The 10,953-nt window shown below is 37.6% G+C and overlaps 1 protein-coding gene across 2 annotated transcripts in view; it reads right to left on the bottom strand.

Moving 5' to 3' along the window:
- LOC149067772 (E3 ubiquitin-protein ligase RNF19B-like) overlaps positions 1-10,731 on the bottom strand; it is a 34,055-nt gene extending 23,324 nt beyond the window's left edge. The window contains exon 1 of one of the 2 annotated variants that reach the window (XM_089251986.1): positions 10,471-10,731. The gene's annotated coding sequence lies outside the window, so the exon portion shown is untranslated. The remainder of the gene's footprint in view (positions 1-10,470) is intronic. The other variant, XM_089251985.1, reaches the window with a different exon arrangement.
- Positions 10,732-10,953: the final 222 nt, after the last annotated feature.

The raw sequence follows: 10,953 nt of genomic DNA on the forward strand, positions 1-10,953 counted from the left end.
TCCTGCCAGGAAATTAGTCACAAGACTCTGGGAGAAAAATTCTTGAATATCTTTATTAAAAAAATCTGTTGAATTGACTACTGCATACTGTGATTCTTATTAACCCTCCAGGGCACCGCTCCCTGGAGACCCAAACCCCCCTCCCCCGGGTTGGTCATATTCTCAGACCTATACTGAATTATATAATTACATATAAAATATATTTATACACTTTCTTTTTTTTAGTATTTTGATCCATTTATTATTATATCATTTTCGCTACAATATGAACATGAAATGAACCATTGTTGTACCACTCTATAGGTTTCGCTGTATATTGTGAGTATGGCATTAGGAAAACAAATTCCACAAAGACATTATCGAAAAAGTACAAAAAAAAAATACTTTATAGAACTCTACGCCTTGGCCTAATTTCAATAGTGGACCTTCCCACAACTCATTGAAGAAAAAAAAAATCTATCCCGCTCATTCAATAAGCGTAATATTTTATGCAAACAAAAACCATCTCAGGGGGAGAATAAACAATATATCATATAGTGTATTTCCACTGCCTTCCCCCCCCCTCTCCTATCATTGTCCTCGTATAATGTTCACACGGCCACCGGACCATGAAATTTCTTTTCTTTTACACGGACCCCTAACTCTACTATGAATGAAAAAAAGAAAAGATTTAAACTAGTGAAATAGTCCTTGAGAAATAGAGAGAAAAAAGAAAGCCCTTGATCAGTTTGTATCTGGCTTCACGGATCAGTAAACGCCACCTCTATCTCTCTTCAAAAAAAAATTTTCTTCCTGCCCCACTACATCGTCTGTACTACAAGAAGACAGCATCGTCGGCCAAAACAAAAACATTTTGTTACATAATTTTCCGCATTTCTGATCAGAGGTGACAATGGCCCAGTGGTGAGAGGGGGAAAGGTAACGGAGGGAAAAAGAAAAAAAAAGTATCACAGAAGCTGTAGTAAACTGCTGGACATGGAACTTGCAGGGGGGAAGTTAGGCTATAGTCATTAAGGGTGTATTGAAAAAAAAATCCACCTATAACGGGAGCAATGGCGAAAAAATCTTTTTCCATCTTATGAAGAAAATACATGAACCATGAATCGTCTCATGATGGCTAAATTAAGTGGACAAAAAAGATTCGAAACAAAAACTAAACAGCTACGAAGATGTATCCATCTCATAGTCAGTCAGGATCGAAACCGACTGAGCTTGAATCTAAACATCGTTCATTCGGAAGTAGATCAATCAATAACCATAAGAAAAAGTACTCTAAAGCAAGTCGCGAGTAGATCAAATTGTCATTTTGTAACAGGTTTAGAAGAAAGGTGCATGTATTGCTTTTTAGAATTATTTGACTGGGGGAATGAAAAAATGTGGATGCTGCCCCCTTGGATTATAGATAGAAATTTGATCTGCATGGTTGTCTTAACAAACGAGAAACACCCCAGAGGGCAGGGGCATAGGCGGAGATAGAGTTGAACATTTGGTGGGGCACTGCCTTATTGCTGGGGATGCATGATGATGTCAATTCATATGTACACATATACATTAGATTAGACGACCCCACGCCCCCCTCCCCCATATCTCTGCTCATGGAACTTCAAGTATATAAGAGCCTCGTCATAATGAAATTCTGTACTATGATTTTCAATGGCATAGGTGCCAATTCAGACTTGAAAAATATGTACTTTATTCCGTGATGACACATTCCACAAAGAAAACATGTCAAACAAGTAAAAGGGAAAACCGGGGACTTTTTGAAAGTGAAACGCATCACCATATATAAATTCCGTTTTTTTTTTTTGACATATTTTTCCTGTCCCGATTTTTTTTAGCAATAATCACCCACTGCTTGCTTTAATCATCAAATTTGGTGACAATTACAGATTTTTTTGTACTTGAAATCCTCATTCCCCATATTTTTCCTGAGAAACCGGGGTCAGCCTGAAATTGTAAGGAGCGGAAGAGTATTTTATTTAGGGATTTTCTATTCAAACAAAGCACAATGAGGACTTCTAAGGATTTTTCTATGAAGAAACGAAAAATCGGAATCCTATAGAAAATTAAACACACACATTATAAAAAAACCTCCTGAAGGTTTTTTCCAGTGTTTCTGGAAGTGTTTCTAACTAGAATGTTATACTAATCAGGTTCTAGAGTATTATTTACAAGTTTCTAAAAGCGGAAAATGTGATAGAAAAATTTGAAATATTGACAATGTGCATGATCGCTGAGTATAATATACAAGATGTGTATTGCATGACTTACATACCATAATCATAATTTTTAACTGCAAATCCAGGAGCATTTTGAAGAGGAAGAATAAGTCACTTTCCAGTATTTTTTATGAATAATATGGAAATGCTTGGGCTACACTTTTCCTGGATCGATTTAAGCAGCAACAGAACATCAACAGTTCAGAACATTAAAAGACACCTTGACAGTAAACGCATGCTATTCAAAGTTCTTTGGATACTGGATAACGCCCCTGAATATCATGGCGTTGAAGTCCTCTATTTGTCCCCTAAACTTACACCTAATATTCTAGGGGCTATGCAAACATTTATTGCTCGCCTACACGCTATCCGATGATTATTGTGCGGGCAATTGAAGAAAATTCTTCACATGTAGAAAAATTGGTAGAGAAAACCTTCCCCACAGCAGAATGTTTTGCATTGCTCTGCAATGAACCCTTGGCTGACTGGAAATGTTCAGCATTAAAAATTTCCCATGTGTGATAGTATTCCCTACATTTTTCTTTCCTGCAGTAGCACCGATTGTTCTGCGCCATGCGTTACCGATTTCAGCTTATTCAGCTTTGAAGGAGGAAGTCTTGTCACCATACTCTAGCAAATTTGCTGAAATGAAGAAGAAACAACTAACAGTCATTAATGTTTATAACGTTCTTTCAGAAAGCATGAAATTTCGCTGGCACCTAAATATTTTTCAGTTTTATCAAGCTCTGCTTTGATGGCTCCTCTTTGCACTCCTTCAACCAAGTCTATACCCTTCTGATGTTAAGGTCTCCAAAACCATATGGCATACTCTAGGCTGAGACGAACCAAGCCTCAGAAAAGCGGAGGGATTACTCTAGGACAGTGGTTCTCAACCGGTGCTCCGTGTGCACCTCTCCCAGGGACTCCGCGATGGCTCGTGGAAAATAAAATGAATTAGTAAATTTGAAAGATAAGTAAATAAGAGATGCCTAAAAGGTTCTGCCATAAAAATTAAGTACAAGAAAGGGTTCCTTGAGTCAAACAGGGCTCCACCATAGAAATTATATACTGAAAAGGGCTCCGCGAGTAAAACAAGGTTGAGAACCACTGCTCTAGGAGAAAGCAAAAGAGACCTTTTTAAGAATCAAACTGAGAATTGTATTTGCTTTTTTGACCACCGGGAAACAATGTTAAAAAAACTTAAGCCCCTCATTAATGAGAATTCAAAAATCAGTTGATAAAAGCCTAGTTTTGTTAGCAAAATTGTGTTACAATTTCAGAAAGCAACTGCTTTACTACATATGGCTTATAAAAACCGTAGCATCAAGCGCAGAAATGGATTTTTGCTAATCTAAGGGTGGATAATGTAGAACCCGTACTTGCAAGCATAGATTGCGTAAAAAATTTCAGTGGAGCACTTTAACACTTTCTATGATCCTTTGGTCACTGAACACTCACAGTGTTTGTGTGAAATTTTTCGGTTAATAGGTATAATTTTCCTTTCCGTTTCTGTGTTGTACAGGTTCAGTTTAATCCAGGTTTTTTAATGTGTATTTTGACATTGAGAGAGATCATAGGATCACATTTTTCCGTTGAAGACAGGTTTCCGCTTAACACAGGTTCCGTTAATGACAGGTTCTACTGTATTATTATTTCTGCTGTGTTTACCCCTAAAAGTAATGAAATAAACTTATTTCTTACACTTATGCTGAAAAAAAAAATTGACTTCTTTTCTTGTGTCGTTTTGATAGTCTTTCACAATTTTTTCGAAATAGCACAAAGTTCATTTTTTACACATATTTAAGTACTTAAAATCAAAACTTATTTCTGACAGACAATGGGTTGGTAATTTATGTTAAAATCTTAGTTTGAAGTGTTCTTCCATGTTTTTGCCTGTGAACTGCAAAAACAAAGAGTGGACATCATTGTAACAGAACGCACAGAAATGTTTAGCTGACAGAAAGATCTCAAATATTCTAAATAGACTATGCAAATACACTTTCAAAATTATGTACAAAATGTGATAGAGGTGACCCAGAAACGCCTCTTATACCCTTTAAAAAACATCCACCCTATGATCCAAATTCTAAAAACACGCCCACCCCACTCGTAGTTTGAATTTTGATCTGGTAAAAATTGTAAAATCTGGTCAAAGTGGACACTGGACTTGCTCAGCTGATTTTTCTTTTACTTCAAATTTTTTTGTTGAAATTTAATACTAATTTGATGTTGGTATAAATCTCACGTTTATGCTTCTCACATTTGTGATCCAGAGTGGACTGGGGTGGGGGGGAAGTAGAGCCTGTGGAACCAAAAATAATATAGGGAAAATAATGGTTCTGTCCTGTAAAGAGACCCTGACTTCTGACCCTGATCAAGATTACAGGATGTAATGCCAATATAACGACCTTCACTCATACTAAAATGCCCCTTATGACACATCTCCCTGGGTCTGTTTCTGGCAGTGATTTTAACTATCTGTACTACTTTACTTTCATATTTTACTGAAAAAATAACATGACGGAGAATGTGGTAAAGGGTTTAAATTGAATAGATAACTTATTAAAAAAACTCAATTTAAACCTTCAAAACCTTTTAAGTAAGAAAAATTTACTTTAAATCATAGTTTCCATTCTGTTGCATTGCTTGAGTTTTTGGAAGGCGCAACAGAGTGGACTAATGTCTAGCTAGTGTCTAAATTATTTTTCATCAGAAATTGAAATGATTGATGAAAACTTTTATTATATTTTGAAGCATATTTCCATCACTTGATGTTGATAAAGATGAAAAAAAAAACCCACTTAATTATTCATGGTAATGATGTAACAGAGTGGACATTCCACATAAAGATATAACGTGACTATCGAGTCGTTTGGCAAGTCAAATCCAAAATTGTTGGCCAAGCATTAAAAGTAAACCTTTCAACGAGCTCAACAAAGCATTATCAGATTTAATCTGAAATAAAAATACATTTCCCAAATGACCGTAACAAAGTGGACATTTTAAAATGGGGAAAACTTCGGGACACGAACAAAAAAATAGTTTTTCATAAGAAAATAAAATTTTCCAAAATTTTATTGTCAGCTTTATTTATCTATGGCATGTATATAAAATGTGATTACAAGTTTTTGGGGAAAGAAAAAACTTTTTTCGAAGCTGGCAACAGCCAGATTTTGAGGTTTTGGTACAAACAATAATTTAAAAAAAAATTAGATGCCATCTGAAACAAATTAAGAAACGCCATGACAGAGAATTAAATGAAGAACTAGAAAAAAAAATTATGTCTTGGAAACTGTTTATGCATGTTCTTTAAAGGAATGATCCATAACCTACTGTAACCTATCCCTCAACCACGATTCCATACAATTGAACACAAGTCCTTCCACCACCGATTCCAATCTCAAGTAAACACTTCAAGAGTTTACCATGTTGGGCCTGATCGAAAGCCTTTTGCAAAACAAGAGGCACAAAAAGTCTACGTTTTCTGTAATCCAAAAACAACATTTATTTCATATTGAAGCCATGAATATTTTTGAGTGATACAAGAGCTGTGATTTCACTTTGAAATCCCTGCTTGCCATCTCCGCTAATGCACAACACGAGGGTGAGAAAGTCTTTTATTTGGTTGTGCTAAGAATGTCAAAAGTTGAGATTCTTGTTTGAAGTTGAGACCTTACTTCAAACAAGAACAATAAACTATTAAGTGGCAGTACACAAGTACGCACACACACACACAGCCTCTTATAGACTAGAGTCTGCGTACTGAATTATAATACAGTAAATACTCTCACTGCAAGAAATCGCTAGTTATAGATTTCAGATCTTTTAATACTTTAAAACTTTTTTGCTCGTCTTGCAAAACACTTGTAAACCAAGTTACTCGTAATCCACAGATTTATTGTATTAGTGGCACTTAAGTGTGGATCTGATTTCCAACTCTGAGGCACGAATACGAGCCAGTCTCTCTGCAAGAGATCAGGCAGACTTATAACAAAATACTTACATAAACACAAAAATTCAGGCACCCGAAACGTCTAACACAGGACAGTTGGGAACTCTTCTCGAACACAAAACACGCACAACTCTTCACGCCATAACTTTGTTAGGGCCACACATGCGCACATAAAACACTTTCCTGGCATTCATGATTTCATTAGAAATTTCCCCCAGAGGAATATTTATGAGCTATACTTGCAGTTTAGTAATAGGTTATAGATATGATTAGTCACCATGAGGAACCATCGTGATAGGTCTGCATCACAAAGACCCAGGTTTGACCTTGCACGTGGCACAACAGTAATTGGCTGAAATTTGTTTTACAATTTGAAGCACAAATACTAGCCCGTTTAAAAAAAGGTTTCTTCTATATATGAGCAATCGAACCATTGCTAAATTGTAGATATGATCTGAAGGTGACATGAAATTTCTGGAAATTTATCTAAGCATTTCTGCTGACATAGAAATGAAGGGCACAAAAATCTAGCGCTTGCTGATTAATTTTTTTCTTCAATTTGGAAGTCCTGCCTAAAAAAGGAATTTTTCAGAAACTCCCCAGAGACTGGATAATACGATACTTCCCTGCAGGAAAGCAACTGGGGAATTGCGGGGAGAGAATCTGATGCCTCGGGTACTGAACCAGGAAGGGTGCCAAGTTTACTCATTCAAAATAATGAGAAGTCGGCACCAATATGTTAAATACTTGCCCTGACGACAAAATCTGTTTTTGTTTATAATTGTGGCCCTGTCTCCCACGGCTATGATTCCATAGTAGGAGTGCAAGGCAAGTTTGTAACTGCTACCGCTACTTAATCATACATGCACCTCATACACATTACTATAAAGAATTTCTAACGAATCAGTACATGCGCAGGAATGTATTGTGTGTGTATGTGTGTGGCTCTAGCATATTTATGTTGCCAGAATTCTGCTTGTTTTGTGTTTGCAACGGTAAAAAATTGTCAAACAGTAAAACTCAAATTTCAGCTAATTTCCAATACACTGTATACCATTTCATATACAATTTTCTTATCATGCCAAAATAGAGATAAGTCACTAACATCCCCAGTGATAAACTGCAGATATTTCTGGTGTAAAAATAGCAAATAGCGCCAAATTGGTTCTAGAGGTAAAAAAAAAAAAGTCACCAAACAGAAGTATAGCTCACTGTTTATTGGAAATTTACCCATGTTCACTATCCTATTTCAACTGAAAAGGTTGCCAGATGGAATTTTGTCTCGCCACATTAAGGCCATACGGATAATTAGATCTGATAAGCCTACTCGAAATTGCCAAAAAAAAAAACCTTGTAAACTTGCCATGTACCCCCGACTTTCTGTTACAGTTGTTTCTTCCATGAAAGGAGGGGCGATTACATGTCCGATGATTAAGACAATAACATTAACAGCATTAACTAAGATGAAACCGCAAAACAAGTCTTCTTTCTTGTCAAAGCCATGGCAGTGAGGGAGGGGGTTCCATCCACCTGAAATATGAGATGACAGCATAGCCGCCAACTTTTGAGAATGGGAATTAGGGAGATTTTTGCGCTGCACCCAAATGTAAGAGTAATTTTTGAAGAAAAAAATAGTAGGGGGTAAATCACCTGTCATTACTACACAGATATGGAAAACATACCAATAAAAAAATTGCTATCTGCAGAACTAATCGACTGTTTGGCAAATTTTTTCTTCCCCTCACCAAAATAAAATATTTCTTCACAATTTAGTGTAACAGCGTCGATTTATTTTATACATGCAACATTATTTATGGGAGAGCACGGGCAACAGATTTTTCCCAGGATTTAATTTGACATTTACTTGCCCTCTAAAAAGGAAAAATGTTTCTTTCAATTAGTCTGAATTTGAGAGAGACAAAATAATTCATGAGCCAGGAACCTCCCGAAAAATATGAGACTTGGCAGCTATTTGACTGATTACATACAAAATAACATTAAGTCTATATTGTCCTATCAATTTCATTTCTCCCCCCCCCCCTTCCCACAACAAGTTCTCCCCCTCGCCGTTTTTTTGCTAAGGCTTCTATAGGGGTCATTCAAGTATTACGTCAGCATCGAGGTGGGGCGAGGGGTTTCGGATTTGCTGACTTTTTATGACAAGGGGGGGGGGGGGAGGGAGGTTTTGAAGGTTGCTTACGTCATCAACTACCCCTTTTTAAAGATATGAAATATTCTAAGCTGTATGGCCCCATAACAAAAAAGTAAACGAAACTCCTTAATATCTTAAAGGAACTGATTAGCTCCCCGGCAAAAATTTTATACTCCTCCTCCTGCATCCTGAAGCATGGAGAACACAAAAGACTCACCTATGACACCCCCCCCCCCCAAGTTTCAGCAGTTGACTACAGTACGATCTTTATTCGTTCTTGCACACTGTGTAGTAGTGGAGGGCGTGTCAGATAATCTGAGGCAGATCAATGGTTTTGCCATCTGCGGGCAACACAAATTTTATCCACCCTCCTCCAATTCTAGTTCAGCTTTCCTTGACCACCCATTTCTTAAATCTGCCGCCCCTGGGCCATAACCTATTTAAAAGCCAGCAAATACACCTCTGTCTATATAAGTCACTCTTTTGGTTACTCATATGACTGCACACTTTCTTGGTCACTCACATGCCTGCACACTTTCTTGGTCACTCACATGCTTGCTAACTGTCTTGGTCACTCTATGACCTGGTCCCTAGTTTTCTCATTAACTCTTTCAGTCACACCAAAATGCTCATACTTTCTCTAGGTTACTTTTTTGGGTCGCTACCATGCTCGTGCATTCTCTAGATCACTCTTTTAATCACTCATGTGCTCCAGGCCTTCTTTTGGTCACCCACATGCTAGCAAATGATCTAGGTCAATGGTTATCAACCTTTGAAAAGCTGCAGCTCGACCATTTTCTTTTTTTGTGAGACAAAAGCCTAATCATACACATGTAGCATGTCACATTCCATATAGATGGCGCACCCTCCTCACGCTTATTCTTGTGTGTATTTTGTTTGCATACATTTAGTCAGACTTGTAACAGTGATTTTCAAACCTGTCTCTCTTCTCATATGTTTTTTTCTCAATATATATAAATAAATTGTCAAGTTTTCAATGTATTTCATCATTTCACCCCAAGCATCGGATTGCACATGACTAATGGAAAATAAATGAGAAAAACCGAAACAGTGAATCACCAGCGGGAGCCCAAATCGACCGAAGGCAAGGCTCAGTGGCTAAGGAACACACTGCTCTAGGTCCATCACTCTATAGGCAGAGATGGATTCATTGTGGACTATAGGCCAACAAATTTTTCCTCCCATTCTGCCAATTCTCTTGATCACTCCACATCTCAAATTTCACTCCTCCAAGCTTGCCGCCCCCAGGCTATTAACCTGCCTAGCACCCCCCGCCCATGAATATGCTTACGCAGATAATCAAGAATCTATGAAAAAGGGAAAGAAACAAAAACAAAACACCAATTATAATCGTCCATAGGCTCAATGTAAACACATATAGTGATTTTAAAAGAACTGAAAGGAAAAAAAAAACCATAACTTACTCTCAGTCAAGGTTATAATTTCTATTCAAACTTGAGGTTATTTGAACTCTATTGAATTTTCTTCAATAATACTTGAGGGGGGGAGGACATAAAACCAAACACCAGTTCTGGAATGACAACTCCAGTGGCGTTAATTACCATACTGGTCCAAGGCTGTTTCATTCTTATAAGGCCACACAGAAGAAATTCACCCAAGGTCTTAAACGGAGAAGAAGAAAAAAAAATGACTCCATATCTAGGAAATATGACGGATTTCTTTTACAGACACCAGAAGAAGAAGAAAAAATAGACAGTAAAATGACGTTTCGGAAAAGTTCCGGGACGTTATCGGTGAGCAATAACAACGAAGAACAAAAAAAAAAAGAAGAAATCACAGCGTGTGACTCATTACATGGTTGTTTACAGTAACATCATCGGGGTCTGGTACGCCACTGACCGCGATGGCACCGAAGATACATTTAAAAAAAAAAAATCCAGACTAGAAACTTGATGACGGAAAAGATACTCAATTTCCGAAAAGAACGATTTTTGGTTTTTTTTCGATTTGAAAAGTATCTCGTCAATACTGACTGACGATGATTATTAGCCCAGCAGTTACCCCACTAGGCCTAAATGCCATAATACATACGCCACTGATACGGGCGATGGGGTGGGAAAAGAAATTAACTGTTCAGGATTATTATTATTATATAGGGACAGTACCTTTGGTGGTGTCTTTCCTCTGTTGTCGTTTCATGGCCGATGAATTTCTTTTACGGTGAGAGCGGATCAATGTCGGGACACAGGACTCTCACTCTGTAAGCCCATCAAAAACAATAACAAAAGAGAGAAGAAGAAATCTGACGTGACAAACATTCTTTCCTTCTCCTCCTCCTCTCTCGCTTTTCTTCTTTTCCGCTGTTATTTTATCAGTGCAGCAGCTGCTGCCGCCGCGATACTGGGAATTCCGCCCGGTTGCGTGCCTAGGAGATAACCCTATCGTCAGGAGGGGGTGTGACGTGTTTTCCATGGGAATATGACGCAGACTTTAGTTATATGACACGCCGCATTGGCGCTGCAGAGGAGTGGAGTCTTTGTCAAATATATGTAACCGTATACATAAATTTCGTTTTTCTTTTTTTGTTTTGCTTGGAAATTTATTTTTCGTTGATCCGTAAACACATTTTCACACACAGAATCCAAATG

This window comes from Pholcus phalangioides, unplaced genomic scaffold (genome assembly GCF_987345545.1).
Source record: "Pholcus phalangioides strain wild (caught in Gottingen) unplaced genomic scaffold, Ppha-v1.0 ptg000028l_1, whole genome shotgun sequence".
NCBI lineage: Eukaryota > Metazoa > Arthropoda > Arachnida > Araneae > Pholcidae > Pholcus > Pholcus phalangioides.